Raw genomic sequence first — 15,538 nt, forward strand, 5'->3', positions numbered from 1 at the left:
TATATTATACATAAATATGCATATATTATATATATATATGAGAGACAGGTAATATTGCATGTGTGCTGTGTGTGTGTGTCTATGTTCATTTAACCTTGGATGTAAATATATTTTCTGACCAATTTAAATCCAAATTGCCTAATTACCACATTGCCTTAAAGGAAAATTCTAGATTTACTTTGTGTGGAAGACAGAAAATTAATGAATGAAGCACCCGCTATTACAATGATAAGAAACATGATAAAAACTGGTTGGATTCTGGCCATAGTAGTTCAAGTAGCAGAAAGAAGGCATCGATGGCTCTGTTAATGAAAAACTAAGCAAATAATTCAAACAAACTATAAGTGTCTTCTTCTGAAACAATGAAACAGTCAAAAACTCCCCTCCTACCTCTCCTTGACTCAAACCTTTGAGACTTTCACAGATTTTTTTCTTTTTGCTTGTTTTGTTAAAACTATGCATGGAGGAGCAGTGGGGGAGAATGGAGGTGGGGAAGGAGGGATAAACTTCATTGGGCATTTCAGAGTCAGAAAATCTGGACTCACATTAAAACTGTAAGCACTGAGAAGTATGAAACAGTGATTCTTATCTCCTAAAGAGTTTTACCATCATCAATGCTCAGAGGAAGCTGATGAACTGAGAGTGGGTGACCTTAATAGATATAACTGTGTATGGGTTCATTGTACCATGAAATTAAATTTTAAATCTGAATTGATGAACAAAAATGCTGGTTTGATATTTTCGAACAATAGTTTCGATAGTTTTGTAACTCTTTCCTTTCCATGAGAATTGATCTGAATTTGGGACTGCACAAGGGAGCCCCCCACTTCTAAAGATTGTATCTGAGCTTTGCTATGATGAGTGAATTTAGAATATGTGGGGGGAAATGGGGCTGATGCTCCACGGGAGAGGTTCTCCCCATCTTTATTCCTTTTCTCCTTCTTCTTACTCCTTTTCAGAGACTGTGTCCACTCTTCCGTCTGGTTTGTGCTATTGATTCCCACCCATTGTCTACAGAGCCCTGCTCTGTTAATATTCCCAACAAATGGTGTGCCCTCAATCCCCTCCACTCTTCCTCAGCTCAGGTGTCTCCCTTTCTGGCCCATGGAAATGCCCTATTTCTCCTCCTTCCTTTTATAAAGAAAGATCATTTCGAGAGGGGTCTATATGTGCTCTTCACTCTTCCATCACCCAGGTGCTCATTTATTGACCCCACTTAGCTTCCTCTATAATCACGGAGGTAACACCAAATCCCATGGCCATTTAGCAGCCCTTGTCTTACCTGTTCTCTCTTGCCACTGGGCATTGTTACCCATGGCCTTCTTGAGCATCTCATCTCCGGCTTCTAGGAAAAGGATTCCTCCTATTCTCTTGTTGACTCCCTTTTCCTATTTGCTGTGTTTTCCAACATGCTCCCCAAGGGGACTTTATCTTACTCTCCTGCCTCCTTCCCTTTTCCTCATTGGCCTCCTCCTTTCTTCTGGCTCTAATCATCACTGTTTCACCTGACCTCCAAACCTATACTCTCTACTTGGCCCCTCATCTGATCACTTGCCCCATATTCTTATTTACCTTCTTAATACTTCCACATGGATGTCTTCCTAAGCATCTCAAAATCAGTATGATTAAAAACCAAATCATCACCTATTTCTTCATACCTGTATCTCATCCCGACTTCCCAAGAAAGGAAAAATAAGACACGTGGAAATAAAATTCAGAAATTTCCACATTCTGTGTAGCAAAGAGCCAGAGTGGGGGAGGGGAGCAATATTGACCAATCTGTGCCAGTCCCTCTATAAGGCATTTCGAAGAACATCTCTTCGTTTGTATCTTCACTCACTTACTATTCATCCACTCCCCCATTTTTCATTTATTCATTTATCTATCCATCCATCTATCCCTCCCTTCCTTTCCTCATTCATTTAAAAAGCATTAACTATGCTAGCTTTGGCAACACGCATACTAAAATTGGAACAATACACAGAAAATTGGCATGGGCCCTGTGGAAGGGTAACACACAAATTCATGAAGCATTCCATACTTTTATTTGTTACTTTGCTGCATTTGTTCCCTTATAGTTGTTTTGTGTATCTTCCTATAAATATGATAATCTGTTTATATCCTTTTGTATATCACTGATTCTGGATTGGGTAGAAAAATAAATAGACAGTTTTTCTAAATGGGACTATTAATTAAAATATGTGTATCCTCAAGGTGAAAAAAATAGAAATAAATAAATAGCAAGCATTCACTATGCTCCTTATTTTGTCAGGAATACAAACATGCATAAGACCCATAATCTCTGGCTTCAAGGAATTTCATAGAGACAAAAATTGCATTCAACTTTTCAGATCATGATAGAAATATTCAAAATTTGGAACACAGTATAAAATATGGCCCATATCATTACAGAGAGAGAAATTCAAGAAATCTTCAAAAGCAGGTGGCATGAGACACATCTTGAAATATGAGTTGGTGTTCATCATGTGCACAGGTCCAAGATGCTATGTGAACAAACACCGAGGTGTGAAACAACCTTGTGTCCTGAAGAGGCGGAGGGCGGAGGACACTAAGAGTTAGAATCAAAAATTAGGGGAGGCCAAACGGTGAGAGTGCTTGTACTCACTGTGCATAAGAGTTTGAGTTTATCTTGAAGTCCTTGGGGAATCGCTGAACAGCTTGGGATGGCCAGTTGCCAATTGGGGAGGCGCAGTTTTATCTTTTCCTTGGGCTCCTGCTACCCCCTTCTAGCATTTACTGTTCCGGCTTTAATCTCTGACCCAGGCGAGAACACAGCCTCCCTGCCTTGCCTCTCTTCCCCCCAACTCTTGGGACAGCTGGACTCATTTCCAGTTTTCAAATAGAGCTTTACTAAATGCTAGAAGGAAATAAAGGGAAATTGTTGGAGAAATGTCATCTGTAAAACAATAGTCTAGTTTCCTAAGTACAGATGTATGAGTCTACCATTCTGTTAGAAAGAGCTGAGATGTGCTTGGTTTCCAAATGTCTTTCTACTATTTATACCACTCTTATCGCTGGTACTATTTCTTCTACAGCGCCATGGCTACCTTCTCCCCAAGCGCCATTCTAGCAGCTAACATCACATAAACACATATTTTGTGACAGTCGCCATGTTGATTGCTTTATTGATAATGTCTTGTTTAATCCCAATTACAATAAATAAATAAAATCAATGAAATATTTATTGATGTTCCATTCTTCAGATGAAAAGACTAAAACTCAAATGGAAGTTAAGGAGCTCCTCCAAGATCACAGAGCAAATGAGTGGCAGAACAAACAGTCCATATCAGCATGTATTAGCAGGCTCAAGGTAACCAGGACCGCTCAAACAAAGGTGCTGGCTCGTTGTAGCTCACACTGAATACTTACTGGACATACTCACACTCTTGTCCTCTCTGCTTCTGAGTGTCTCCTCTTCTTTCTAGAATAGAAATAGAACCCAAAAGAGCAATAGAACACTTGCCCAGTAGAGCACTTGACTGGGATGGGAGACTAACCCTTCTCATCTCAAAGCACTTCCTCAGAGCTAAGATTCTTGTAATTCTCTTGAACAGAGCATTCTACGGTGAAGGATGGAGTGGGAGAGGTGTTGATCTGACATGTAATCACTTGTATGTGGCCCAAGGCAAAAATAATAGATGAGATTCAGACGTGTTTTACTTCTTGTCATTCCTTTGGATTAAAGTCTTTAGGAGAGGGAAGTAGTAAAAATATAACAGCATCCTTTCCTTGTGTAGTTTGGAGAGGATTCTTCATGCGTTGCTGAAGCTTTTGTCTCATTTATTTCTAATAATTGAACCAAACAAATTATCTTCAGATGTAAAACAAAATAATCGATCAGTGCTGGATGTAGTGTAGGTCCAGAGGTGGGCTATCCCTTTCGTCAGCAAATGAATCATCATCAACATTTACAAATCATGTGTATGTCCTGGGCACTTTTTCAACTGTTTTATATATCTCACACTAACTCTCCAGGAAAGGAACTATAATCCCCATTTTTTAGATGGATACATTCAGATTTTGGTAGTTGGGTAACTTAATATCAGAGAGCTGAATTTCAAATTTAGGTGGGACTGATGGCCATGCCTGGCTTAGCATCAGCAAGTTGGTAGACAGTTACATGAACCTTCCACACTATTCAAGACTCAATGCTGCTGTTTCCCTTTAAAAACACCTGTATTCTGTCTTCTCCTCCTTTTGTATGTTATGTCAAGTCCCCACTCAGGCCACCTGTAGGACACCTGTATGCTCACTGCCTGTAGATTTAGACTCTGCCTGTATCTTTCTATGTGATTTGGAATCTCCCAGCACTGACGTCAATCTTTTAACACCCTTTCATCAATACTCTCTGCCTCTTGTCTATCTTTCTAGTTTGCCCTGAAATTAAAAATGTTGACTGCAACCTCACACTCAGAATTCATGGAATCACACAGCCTCTCCCTCAAGTCAAAGCCCCACAAGAGCTTTCTACACTCTCCAGCAAGGACTCTGTCTTGTATTCTGGGCCACCCACTGTACCCAAATTGGAACCATTTCTTATCTTCCTGCCTTATTCAGGTGACACTCCTTACCGGCCCAGACAAAGAGAGCAAAGAAATGGACAATGTGGCAATGTTAATGAGAAATCAGAAGTCAGACATTTTGAAGAAAAGCCACAATGACAAAGAATGGTCAACAATTTTGTTCCAGAAGCAATGGCTTCACTTGCAGGGATCATAGCCATTCAAATTGGAAGACTCAAAAGTCTGCCTTCCCTGCTGTGTGCATATCTGTAATTATTTGCTTGAACATGGAAATGGAATCTTTAGAGAAGCAATTAACATGCAGAGCAGACAGCTCTTCCTTCCCAAATTCAAATGGTGTGGAGCAGCCATTGAAAATGGGCCCAGTTTCCTACATCATCTCAATGCCCCAACCCTCCCTTGGTGCTCAAGTGCAAAGCTGCTCAAGGAAGCTGAAGTGTCTGCCCACCTCTCTTCCAAGGGAACAACTATTTATAGCCTTAAGAGCTCTCTGAAGCATCGGCAATCATAATGGCTTATAACATCATCACCACAATCATGGTATTGTCTCATTTGGCCCTTTACAGTGTGATCACAAAATGTTTCCACACCTAATTTATACTTTGATCCTTACAAAAACCATCCTGTTGGTTGAGCCCTTGCAGACTCCAGTTTTTATATTAGGAAATAGAGGCTCAATGAAAATAAAAAAAACCTACAGATAATGAAACCAGTACTAGCTCCAGCTTCCTGACTTCCAGGTAAGGCTTATTCCATCACATCAGGTGTGATCAGGGCTCGATGACATTTACATGGCCAAGTAATGTGGCACAGTGGGTTCAGATGCAAAGTTTTGGAGGCAGATTCCTTGGGGTTCCAATATGAGCTTTGGCCTTTGCTATTTGTTTGGCCTTGGACAAGTTAATTGAGATTCTATTATCTCTCCTATAAAATGGAGCTAAAATGCCTATTTATGACACTTATGTAAATTTTTTTAAATGCCTGTAGAGTACTTGGGCTCAATATAATGCATGATACAAAGTAAGTGCTCAATAAATGGGAATTGTATCACTGTTCAGAGATATAAAAATCTCTGCAGTGCCTGGGTGGCTCATTCGGTTAAGCATCCGACTCTTGATTTCGGCTCAGGTCATGGTCTCATGGTTCGTGAGTTTGAGCCCCATATGGGGCTTTTCACTGACAGTGCAGAGCCTGCTTGGGATTCTCTCTCTCTCTCTCTCTCTCTCTCTCTCTCTCTCTCTTTCTCTCTTTCTCTCTCTCTCTCTCACTCTCTCTCTCCCTCTCTCTCTTTCTCTCTCTCTCTCTCTCTCTCACTCTCTCTTTGCCCTTCTCCCACTTAATGCTATTTTTCAAAATAAATAAAAATAAACTTAAAAAAAGAAATATAAAATCTCTGAAAATCAAATTTTATTAAATAACTTATTTCACTCTAAAACCCAACCTAAATGGATCTGAAATTACTCTTGTACTCTTTTTTTTCTTTTAACAAGTGTTTTTAATTCTGGATTACCCAACATAGTGGGAATATTTTTGCATTTTGCTGCAAAAATATTACTGCTTTTGCTGGGTGTATTACACAGTATCCAGTCTATATACCATAGCACCTTTCTAAAATTCAAAACATTCTATATTCTGAAACACAACTGTCCGTGGGGGTATTGGCAAATAACTGTGGGTCCACACTTCCACACTGGTGGTACTAGCGTTAGTAAAGGCTACTAGTATTTCTGTTATGCCGGATCCCATCAGTATTTGTTATTTGTACCTACTAGAGGTGGATGGGCCTGCCAGTCAGTGTGGAGTTCTGAAAGCCTGGAGCCAGAATAAAAATTTTGCAAAGAGTTAGCCAGAAGGGATGGTTGGACTGAAGTGAGTTGTAGAGAGGTAAGGCTCAAATGTCTGAGAAAGCAAGCAAGGACTGTGAGTGCAGGGACCAGAATAAGGATTTGTACCAGTGTAGGCCTTTCAAGAAGCAGACACTGGACAAAAGTAAATGTGCAAGAGATTTCTTGGAGGAAACACTTGTACAAGGTAAGGGATGGAGAGCACAAGTATGTGGCAGGATGGGAGGTGGGGTGGAGGACCGGTCTTCAGATTGCTATGCTGGTCTAACACTTGTAAAGGAAAAAGAGCAGAAAGGAAGGGTAGGGAAGAAGACCTCGGGTGGCAGCCCAGCATAGGGAAGGTCTCAGGCAGGCTGATGGGGAGCGTTGAGCGCAAGTTTGTTAGGAAAGAACTACACTGGGAAGGAACAGCCCAGCGCTACTGCCTTCCCTGTAGAGACTGTGGCCTTGGCACCAACCATACAGAGGATCCAAGGTAGAGCAGCTGGAAGTCGTCAGATATGAATGGCTCATCAATATGGTGGCCGCAAACGCCAAATTTTATCGGAGGACATGTTCTGAGTCTGGCAGAAATGCATCAGAATCTGGGGCACTGGGTGGCTCAGTTGGTTAAGCATCCGACGTCAGCTCAGGTCATGATCTCGTGGTTCATGGGCTAGAGCCCTGCGTCAGGCTCTGTGCTGACAGCTCAGAGCTTGGAGCGTCTTTTGATTCTGTGTCTCCCTCTCTCTGTGCTCCTCCCCCACTCGTGCTTTGTCTCTCTCTCAAAAGCAAACAAACATTAAAAAATGCATCAGAATCTGAGAAAATTAAAAACATGTAAAGTGAATTGGGAATGTTATTATAATAGTACCAAAATTATCAGGCGACTGCTGAAGACCACAGGGGATGTATATTCACAACTCACCTCTCTGGCTAGTGGGTTTGTGCAAGGGCCCAGCTAGCTAGGGGGCAGGAGAGAGTTTCTCTGATGCCTTAGGAATTGTCTCCAGTTTACCCCACCAGACCCAGAAAAGAGAAGAAATCCTAGAGTTATCCACCCAATTCCCTGTGCTCCTCGAGTGTATTCACATCACACTTCCTTCGTTCAGTCTTTACAAATGCTGCTCATGGAATTCCGACATGAACCCTGTGCACAGAAGACCGCTGCAGGCACAGTCCATGGTCCAGTACACAGGGTAGAAATTGTTGCTTCCAGGTCTGAAAGCTCCACTCAAGATAGAAGACAGCCTTTATCTCTTTCTCTTCTTTGGCCTTCTCTACCATATTGTGACTTCACCAGAATGCTCCTTTAAGAATTTAAGCTGACAATGAGGTATTACTCGACAATCAAAAAGAATGACATCTTGCCAGTTGCAACTACGTGGATGGAACTAAAGGGTATTATGCTGAGCAAAATTAGTCAGTCAGAGAAAGACAAATATCATATGACTTCACTCATATGAGGACTTTAAGACACAGAACAGATTAACATAAAGGAAGGGAAGCAAAAATAATATAAAAACAGGGAGGGGGACAAAACAAGAGACTCTTAAATGTGGAGAACAAACAGGGTTGCTGGAGGGGTTGTGGGAGGGGAAATGGGCTAAACGGCTAAGAAGTATTAAGGAATCTACTGAAATCATTGTTGCACTATATGCTAACTAACTTGGATGTAAATTTAAAAAATAAATAAATTAAATTAAATAAAGGATAGGGTCACATGGATGGCTCAGTTGGTTAAAAAAAGAAAAAAATTTAAGCTGAATATTTTGGAGCTGGTCCTTAGGTAGGGCAAGGAAACTGGCTGGAGTTGGCAGACAATACCATTTAAGGGACTAGAAATCTGAGTCAATAGGCGTTTTCTTCAAAGATCAATACTAATATATTTAGTGCTCTTGAACTTTATTAAATATGCATCGGTTCTTTTTATTCTCAGCTTAAAATCGTTCTAAATGTACTCTGCATGCAAACGAGTATTTAAAGCTGATGAGCAAGTGTAGAGTCAGACTGCATCAAGGCCCTGTCCCCAAGTGTGCGGTGTGTGTCCTAGCTCAGCCTCAAGTCAGCGAGCTCTGCTGAGCTGGTTTCATACGGCTCTCAGCACCCCTCCCGATGGCGTACTCTCTGGTTGACCAGGTGGTCACATGCCCTCCCAATGCCAGGGGCAATTGAGAATGTGCATTGAGCACAGTCTACCGCATTCTAGAAGTATTTGGACACTGTCATTTTGAAAGCAGGACTTTAAGAAATGAAATGCCTTACGCATGTCTACAAGCCCCATGTGGCTTTCCTTATAGCCCATGTCTAGTTCTCAGCTCACCTTTCAGGAGAACAGCTCACATCTATTTGAGCTAAAGAAGAGATACATGACTTTTTAATTATAGAAGTTTGGGTAAGAACCAAATGTCTCTAAAAACTAAAGAGGGCATATCTCATAATCTTTGAGATCTCTTTTAAGGCAAAATTTTAAGAGACTCTTTTTAAAAATTTTTTTAACGTTATTTTTAAGAGAGAGAGAGAGGGCGGAGAAGGGCAGAGAGAGAGGGAGACACAGAATCTGAAGCAGGCTCCAGGCTCTGGGCTGTCAGCAGAGCCTGACGTGGGACTCGAACTCATGACCTGTGAGATCATGACCTGAGCCAAAGTCAGATGCTTAACCAACTGAGCGGCCCAGGCATCCCAAAATTTCTAAGAGACCCCTAAGGAAAAATTTAGAAGGTGATTATGCAGGAGGTAAAAAGAAAATACCAAGTCCAAGTTGTTCAGTCACGGTCAGGCTTCCATCAATGGGTTTGCAGAAGTTTATGCTCTGACATGCAGATGTAACTGTTTGGGTTGTAATTGAAATGATTCTTTTTTTCCTGGCACACAGTATATATAAAAACTTCTGTCCCTTGAAGGAAAGGGAGACGCATGCCCATCAATCTCTAGGTTTCATGATAGGGCATGAAATTTCGAGTCACAAACTGTGGTCGAATTCTGCCTGCCCCACATGATAGGTGCAATAAATATGGGCCTCACATGGTTGATAGGAAGTCTAAATGTGTCCATTGGTACAAAATGCTTATTAATAGAACATGATGGGGGAAAAATGGCAATTCCCTCCATTACCCAAAGACCCAAACCAGCATTAATTTTGTCATCTCTATGATTCTCCTTAATATAGAAGGATAAATGTATTAGGATCTATGGAGTCATGGGAGACACAGGTATAACCAAGGAGAAGAGAATGGCATTTCTAATCCCCAAAAATTATCTACTCAAAGATGAAAATCATCACTCTTTTCCAGCATGGCACACCACTGTAAAGGAGAAAGCAGGCTTTACACACACAAGGCAGAAAAACATTCTGCACATAAACCTGGCAGCTGCATTAACACATGGTCCCAGAGACAGATTACATAATCCTGGAGCCGAGAGCCAAGAGTGAGCATCAGCTCTGAGAGAGTTGCAGAGAATAATGCTAAAGTTTAAAAACCATTATACTGTCTCCAGAAGAATTCCCAGAGACCCACCTGACAGCTTTGAAGGAGCTAAATTAGAATAGCTTTGGGGCACCCGGGTGGCTCAGTTGGTTAGGTGTCTGACTTCAGCTCAGGTCATGGCCTTGTGGTTCATGAGTTCAAGCCCCAGGTCCGGCTGTGTGCTGACAGCTAAGAGCCTGGAGCCTGCTTTGGATCCTGTGTCTCCCTCTCTCTCTGCCCCTCCCCCACTCATGCTCTGCCTCTCTCTCTCTCTCAAAAATAAATAATAAAACATTAAAATAAAAAGAACAGGTTTTTAAAATTCATTATATTAGTGGGGCACCTGGGTGGCTCCGTCGACTGAGCATCCGGTTGAGCATCTGACTTTGGATCAGGTCACAATCTCATAGTTCGTGGGTTTGAGTCCCGCATTGCGTTCCGTGAGGACAGCTCAGAGCCTGGAGCCTGCTTTGGATTCTGTGTCTCCCTCTCTCTGTGTCCCTCCCCTGCTCACACTCTGTCTCTCTCTCTCTCAAAAATAAATAAACATTAAAAAATAATAAATTAATTATATTAGTAAATTATTGCTGTGTAACAAATTGTTTCAGACTCAGAGGTTTAAAATGATAACTAGTATTTCCCAGTTTGTGTGGTTCAGAAATCCAGGAGTAGCTTAGCAGGGTCCAACCAGCTCAGGGTCTCTCGTGAGTTGAAGTCAAGGTGTTGGCTGGGGTTGCAATTATCTCCGAGTTGGACTGGGGAAGGATCCACTGCTACGATGACTAACAGGCTTGCTGCTGGGCTCATGGTTCTCTGTAGGCTGCCTAGGTATCCCCACACCATTGCAGCTGCCTGCTTTCTCATTCATGGTAGCTGGACTTCATAGTGAGTGAGTGGCTCAGAGTGAATGAAGCCAAAGGGAGTGGAGGTAAAGATAGGAATTGTATCCAAGACAGGATCCATAGTCCTTTTATAAGTTAGTATTGGAAGTGGCATCTCATGATTTCTACCCTATGCTACCCATCAGAAGTGAGTCACCAAGCACAGCCTACATGCAGGGGAAGGGGAATTGAGCTCCACTTCTTGAGGGAAAGTTCAGAAAGAAGGTATACCCAAGAAGGTATAGACATAAATCATTAAAACCACCACAAGCATTGACAAGAAGACTTCAATTTAAAAAACAGTGAGCCTCTTGGTGGTCATGCTATGAAACTTCTTGAATGGAAAGGAGATAATAAAATCAGAAGACTCTTATATTAAGCATTCCAGTTAACAAATTGGTGGAATCTCAAACTGTCTAGCTCAGTCTCTGGTTCACAGAACACATTTCCTTTTCTTTCTGGGCACAGAGCTATAGGTTACATTTCTCAATCTCCTTAAAGGTATCTGGGGCTCTGAGACTGAATTCTGGCCAGTGACATGCAGGCCTACCCTAGCTAGGCTTGTCCCATAAAACCTCCTCCATAGCCTCTTTTCTTCTGCATTGAATGGAGATACTGGAAATGACTCAAAGGCGGAGCCATAAGAGAAAAAAGCATGACAAGCCCGTCTGATTTAAATTAACATGAGCAAAGATAAGCTTTTTTTTTTTTTCCTTAACCATTGGGGCTTAGAAGGATGTTTGTTACAACAGCTAAACACAATTTATTCTAACTAATTTACTGTCTTTTGAGTGATTCAAAATTAGTAGATTGCATACTGTTATGTCTACAAGATCTTCTGAACATGAATCAGTATGATTATAGTCACTGAAGGGAATTTAAAGAAAATCAAGGGCAAACTTGTTAAATGGTTATTTATAACCTCTGTTGTGCCCCATGACTGACAAATTGCTAGTGTTACTCAGGTTCTTGGAATGTATTCTGGGAAAAATATGAATACATTTTGCTTCCATACTGGTTGTGATGAGGAATCCATCATAGAGCCCGACATGATTGCTCAGTGAGGATTAACTGAAGTAACCCATGTAAGGCACATAGAAACCACACAAACTAACTGCTCCGAGAATGCCATCTATTCGTGCTATTATTGTCGCTGGAATTCGTGTTATTTTTGGGAAGCACCTTAATGCTTTGCTGGTCTCCAATTATGTCTCTTTGAGGAGAGATAAATAAGGCTGTGGCTAAGACAGAAGCAAAGATGGTAATTAATTGGAGAGCCAAAGGGCCACAAGCAGAGGCTGGAGTATTCACACCTACGACGACTCACTTGCATGGCTGTTGGCAAGAGGTTTCAGTTTCTCACTATTGGCCTCTGTTTCTTGCCACACGGGCCTCTACAGAGTTGCCTGGATGTCATGGCATCATAGCAGCTGGTTGTATAAGCAAGTAGAAAACCGCAGTGCCTTTGATGACCAAGTTTGCGAAGCGGCACATCATGACTTCTGCATTCAAGGTAGGACACTAAGTCTAAATACTCCAGGGAAGGGAAACTAAGCTCTACCTCTGGGAAGGAGAAATACTAAAGATCATACCATCAGGGTGCCCCATCTTATACCACCACGGTGTGTGATACATACTTCATATATATAAATTGATACAATGTAACTTTCTTAACAAAGTACTTTAAAATGTTTTAATGTTTTATTTATTTTTGAGAGGGAGAGAGACAGAGCACAAGCAGGGGAGGGGCAGAGAGAGAGAGAGAGGGAGACACAGAGTCCAAAGCAGGCTCCAGGCTTCAAGCTGTCAGCACAGACCCGGACGAGGGGCTTGAACCCATGAACTGTGAGATCATGACCTGAGCCCAAGTCAGACGCTTAACTGAGCCAGTTAAGTAAAATGTAATGGACTTAAAAAGAAATTGAAAAATGTACAAAGGATATGAGCAATCAATTCATTAATTAAAGGAAAGCTAGAGGGTTAATAAGCAAATTAAAAATGCTTAAACTTGCTAATAATTAGGGGAATTCAAATTAAATGTGATATTCTTTCATACCACTGGAAAAATGTCAAAGTTCCACACTATCAGGTGAACACCAGGATGTGGGACATTGGAAACTCTTAAACACAGCTGGCAGGGGTATATCACCTTCAAAACTATTTGATGCTAGGAGCGCCTGGGTGGCTCCATTGGGTAAGCGTCTGACTTCAGCTCAGGTCATGATCTCACAGTTCATGGGTTTGAGCCCCACATCGGGCTCTGTGTCGACAGCCAGAGCCTGGATACTGCTTTGGATTCTGTGTCTCTGTATGCCCCTCCCCTTCTCGTGCTCGCATGCCCCCTTTCTCTCTCTCTCTCTCTCTCTCTCAAAAATAAATAAACATAAAAAAACTTTTTAAAAAACTATTTGATGCTATTGCATAAGTTTGATGGCAAATTACCCAAAAGCCCTTCATTTCCTCTCCCAGAGAAACTCTCTTGTGTACAAGGAGATCCAAACAAGAATGTCCCTTAGCTCACTGTCTCAAACAGGACAAAAAGAAAAAGGACACACTAAATGTACATTTCCATAAGGATGGGTAAATAAATTGTGAACTACTCATTCAACATAATGAATGAACTAGAAGTATACTTATCAATATGGATGAATCCTCACAAATATACTGAGTGACAAAAGCAAGCTGCAGAAGAATACATTTATATAAAGTTTAAAAACATAGAAAACAATTCCATGTGTTGTTTAAGAATCCATACCTATGAAGAAAAAGTCAAGAATGCACAGGAATGATGCACACTGAATGCATATAACAGTTTCTTTGGGAAGAGAATGAGAAGGTATGTGGTAGGGGGACATGCATGGGGTTTCAACTTTATTAGTAATGTTTTACTTATTAAACTAAGTGGTGGTCACATGGCAATTGCTTTATTATTGTTTATACCTTTTTAATTTATTTTTAAAATTGTATTCATTTATATTGAGAGAGACAGAGAGCACATGTGCATGTGAGGGGGGAAGGGGCAGAGAGAGTGGGGGGGGGCGGGGAGAGAATCCCAAGCAGGCTCCAGGCTGTCAGCTCAGGGCCCAATGTGGGGCTCAATCTCATGAACTGTGAGATCATGACGTAAGCCAAAATCGAGAGTCAGGCACTCAAACAGCTGAGCCATCCAGGTGCTCCTATGGCTTTTTAAATATGGTTTCATCACAAAAAAGTGTAAAGAAAATGTATTAGAGGAAAATATCCCATTTAAAATACAAGGGAAGAAGCTAAAATACCTAAGAATGTTAAATAATCTCAGAATCGAGAAGTGATATGTTTAACTACATCTTTTGACATGGTAAATGACATATAAATGAAATGGACAGATTAACGAAATTGAGGAAGAGCTGATGTCTTTCATATAGAGACCCTTGTTAAAAGTCATATGACCAATAACCCAGAACAATAACAGACTAACGTCATGAACAGACAATCAACAGAAATATAAATAGTGCTTAAATATAGGAGAAATGCAAGTCGAATCCATGAAATACTATGTTTGCCAATTAGGTTGTCAAAGATGAAAAGGTTGGTGAAGGTGTGAAGGAGTCTCTCTCCTGTGTTGTTGCCCAAATCGTATGGGAGTGTGTGCTGTCATATTGTTTAGAGAGGGGCATCTGTGATGATCTATCAAAACATAAAGAGCCCACATCTTTTGACCTAGAAATTCCACCTCTATGAATTTTTCCTGGTGATACACATGCGCCTATGTGAAATGATTTATTACATTGTTTGTAATTGCAAAAACAATGGGAGCAAATTAAATGTCCCTTGGTAGGGGCCTTGGTAAAATAAAACAGAATACATCCATTGGCTTGAATACCAGGCAGTGGCTTTAAAATGGGGTCATCTCTATGCGTATATGAAAGAGAGAACAGCAAGAGAAATTGTAGAGCTAAGAGGACTGTGTGGGATAGGACGAACTCCACCATCTGCAGAGGGAAAGAAAGCATAGTGTACATGAAGGCTTCCTTATACATGGAAAATTCCCAGAAGGAGAAGGATGGAGCCAATCACCGTGACTGCTTCCCAGTCACTCCCATACAGTAGTAGGAGACGCTCGATTTATGTAAGCAAACGAACAAACAAAAATGAACTCTAAAACTAAAAATCTAAAAATTCTGATTCGATTCAGTACCCAGGTACGCATTTCAGAGTCCATCGTGCTGGCCACTGGAAAACAGATGAATGTTGCTGATCTGCAATCCTGGCCCTAATTACTTTCTCACTAACCTCTAAACACTTCTCCGGAAAGGGGCTGCTACACAGCCAGTCGAAGGAGGTGGGCGGGGGAGGGGAGGGAGGGGAAGTGTGGCGTGTTATTCACACAACCCCACAAATTCGATCGGCATCCTAGAACTGCTTACCTTGTGCTTCCTGAGTCATTCCTAATGAGAGATAATGATAGCAAGGTGGGTAGGTCTCAGGTGGGGGTCGGGAAAGGACGACACGAGAGGCCGGGTCAATTTTGATTCATTGCACATTCAACTTTTCACTTTTCCTTCCTTCGCACATTTATAGCCGTTAGTGAGGAATCTGGGAGCGCTGTTAGCACAGGCCGGTCAGCAAAACTGGTTGTAGGTCCTTTGCGTCGGTAGCTTGGAAATGGAGATTTAGAGAGAGAGGAAACATTGTCCATCCTCAACAAGGTGCCATGGCTCAGGTGTCTCCGTGCTCAGAGATGGAGGGGATGCATACTGGGGGGGTAGCTGAACGGGGGCCTTTGAGGGAAGGATGGGAAGACTGAGCAGTCTTACCAAAATATGTAAAAACAACATTTGGCC

The 15,538-nt window shown here is 41.5% G+C and overlaps 1 non-coding gene across 1 annotated transcript; it reads left to right on the forward strand.

Moving 5' to 3' along the window:
- The first annotated feature begins 1,938 nt into the window (after nt 1-1,938).
- LOC115272847 lies at nt 1,939-2,045 on the forward strand. The gene has a single exon (XR_003900499.1). It is a non-coding gene; the product is annotated as a U6 spliceosomal RNA (small nuclear RNA).
- The last annotated feature ends 13,493 nt before the right edge of the window (nt 2,046-15,538 follow it).

This window comes from Suricata suricatta, chromosome 11 (assembly GCF_006229205.1).
Source record: "Suricata suricatta isolate VVHF042 chromosome 11, meerkat_22Aug2017_6uvM2_HiC, whole genome shotgun sequence".
NCBI lineage: Eukaryota > Metazoa > Chordata > Mammalia > Carnivora > Herpestidae > Suricata > Suricata suricatta.